Below are 3,040 nucleotides of genomic sequence, written 5' to 3'. Positions count from 1 at the left end.
CACCTTGCCTCTCTACATAATTTTCTATCTCCATTTTAGTGGAATCCCCCAAAGGTCAAAAGCAAAACAAAATTTAGCAACTATCTGCACACTTCAAAACCAAGTACCACGTTCCTTATTTCAGGCTCATAGAAGAAGTAAACAAATTGCCACTTTTGTAATGATATCCAGAATGAACGTATGAAAGAACTGAGGTTGAAGCAGCTTAGAGAGAAGATAATGTCTTAGCAGAGGTGTGTTGGAGTGCTACGGGATTTCTACTCCCGGCTCCATCAGAGAAGGATGTACACACTTCCCTCTTACCTCAAACCCCATGATAGAGGCTTCAAGGAGACCATTCAGAGAATACTTCCTTGAAATCTGGGGGTTTGGCATCTTTTCAGGTCCCATGTGACTGACCATCCCTCATCACCACATGGATGATACACCCATGTATCATCATTGAAATAAAGGTGACCCCTAGAAGAGAAGAAAGTAGCATGATAGTTGACCTTGCCAATAAGAGCGTCCGTTGTGATAAATATACTAATAAAGGCTCAAATTTTAAGGGAGTTAAAGAAATGATGAGTCCTGCCTAGAGGAATCTATGAAAACTGTCGAGAAGCATGAAGGTTCGGAAGGGATGACAGAAGGTGAATTGAAATTATCCAGCAAACTGGAGAAAATCGGGCAGAAACAAGAGGGGGTGCACCTTCTGATGAAAAGGAGAGTAGGCTTGCTTGGTTAATGGCAGGAGGGTGAATGTTGCTGAGGTATGGGGAGCAAGGATGCCAAAGAACACAATCAAGGACGGGCTGGAGAAGGAGATAGGGGAGAATTTGATGGCTCCTTAAGTTGTCCAAATATCCCAGAAAACTCTGAACTGAGACTGTGTGAGTGGAGTTGTTTTTTCTGTGTGATTCAGAGGTGAAATGGTCACTAAATCTGATGATGACAATGTTTGACAATTAACAGTAAAATGTACGTTGTAATTTAAACACTCAGTGACTTAGCAACAAGCTCTTGTTAGAAAAGTCAGTAGGAATACTGCTCTGCATCTGAAATAACCCCTGGGCGAACCACTAAGTTTTGTTTTTTTCTCAATACCAGAAATTTCCACTGAAGGACCAGTGGGTCTGCTCTAGGTGTGAGATTGAGCCATATCTTTTTTTTTTTTTTTTTTTTTTTTTTTTTGCGGTACGCAGGCCTCTCACTGTTGTGGCCTCTCCCGTTGCGGAGCACAGGCTCCAGATGTGCAGGCTCAGTGGCCATAGCTCACGGGGCCAGCAGCTCCGCGGCATGTGAGATCTTCCCGGACCGGGGCACAAACCCATGTCCCCTGCATCGACAGGCGGACTCCCAACCACTGCGCCACCAGGGAAGCCCTGAGCCATATCTTTTATACTTTTATTGAAAGGCATTTTTACCTAATATCTCTGGGGAAATGTATTGGAGAAATACAGAAATGTTTGATTTCCTCTTGAGCTGATTATAGTATTAAAATGCCATAAAATGAAGAGTTTTCCCCCCTAATACTTTAATTCACTAGACACTAGGTCAGAGCTTTCAGGTATGAGATTTTTTAAGTTTGCGATACACTTAGAGATTGTACCGCTTCATACGAGAGGAAATTGAAGATGGAATATATGATGTTTCCCACTGTATTTCCTTACAATCATAAAAAAAAAATCAAACTTCCCTAAAGTTACAGGAAAATGCTTTAAATTCTTTCTAGAGATCCAAATTCATGGTCACTTAACTTTGTTTAAATAATCTTTCCCTCTAATTTTAAGTGTTAGAGTTGGCTTTGTTGGAATTTGCCCTTGAGGCTACTCTCTAAAATAACCACTTCCACAAACATTCTTTTCAAATTGTCACATCTAAAGGCCCTTCAGCCCTTTCATTTATAATCAGGTGCCTCCCTTCTCAGTGTGAGCTTAAGTGAGAGCATAGGGCACACCAGGAAAGCTTCTAGCTGAGCTGAATACTGATGAAGTGATAACTTCAAAGACAATGTCGTTGGTTCACCACAGCAGGTTGGCAGCTGCAAGACAGGAAACTCAAGTGGTACGTCCTCAGTGATTCATATCCTTTGTGATTGTGGAATAGACTTACACGGTGATTTCTCAGTTATGCCATCTGTCTCCAGGTACCGCTACTAATCTGAGAGTTAGTAGAGATGTGTAAGGAATGGTGGCATCTTATATCAGGACACAACTGACTTATATAACTCTGTCGACATTTTACAACTTTTGTGATGTTAAGACTTGTCACTTTGTTTTTCAGGCGTCCTTTTATTAAGCTACACATAATGTCTTTCACTAATGCAGAGTCTGAGTGATGGATATGTTGTCACTTGCCTTTGGTAAAACTCCTGAGTCAGAAAAAAATGGGAGGGCTGGTTTCCCAAGATCTTTCCCAGTCACCTTTCTTGGCCCTACTGTTTCTCCCAATAAATATAATTCCCAGTCTTCTCACTGTGCATCCAAGTTAGCAGGTAAATTCATGGCTCATGACACATGAGCGTATCTGTCACTCCTCTAAAACATGAATATACATCAAAACAATTATGGTCATATTTTAGTAATTAAAGATTCATGTAATTCACAGTCAGTGACATAAACATATCACAGCAATGAAAGTGCATTATTTGGAACAAAATAATCTGACACAAAAGCAGTAACTCAAAGCATACATTCTGCAGAAAGTACATCAGAAGATAAGCTACAAGCAGAAGAGAGATATATTTCAGTAAAACCCTAAAATCTTTCAATATATTCTTGCTGTGATTTTGTATAAGTTGGTAATGCATATTTAATATAAACATATAATACATAGTTTGAATCTGCATTATATTCATTCATTCATAAAATTGTAGTGACAGCCAAGGCTGCTTTCTAACACTGCTTATTAACATTACATTTTCAGGTTTCTAAGAAAGCCATCTCATTCACTTTCATGAAAGCAAATTTGGTTGAACAATTTTTCAAAGTGATATTGGTAGTTAATGGGGATTAGTGCTTCTCTTTTCAACTCATATTCCTATAAGCTAAGTCAAAAT

This window comes from Neophocaena asiaeorientalis, unplaced genomic scaffold (assembly GCF_003031525.2).
Source record: "Neophocaena asiaeorientalis asiaeorientalis breed wild unplaced genomic scaffold, Neophocaena_asiaeorientalis_V1.1 scaffold149, whole genome shotgun sequence".
Taxonomy (NCBI): Eukaryota; Metazoa; Chordata; class Mammalia; order Artiodactyla; family Phocoenidae; genus Neophocaena; species Neophocaena asiaeorientalis.
This window is presented reverse-complemented; position numbering follows the sequence as displayed.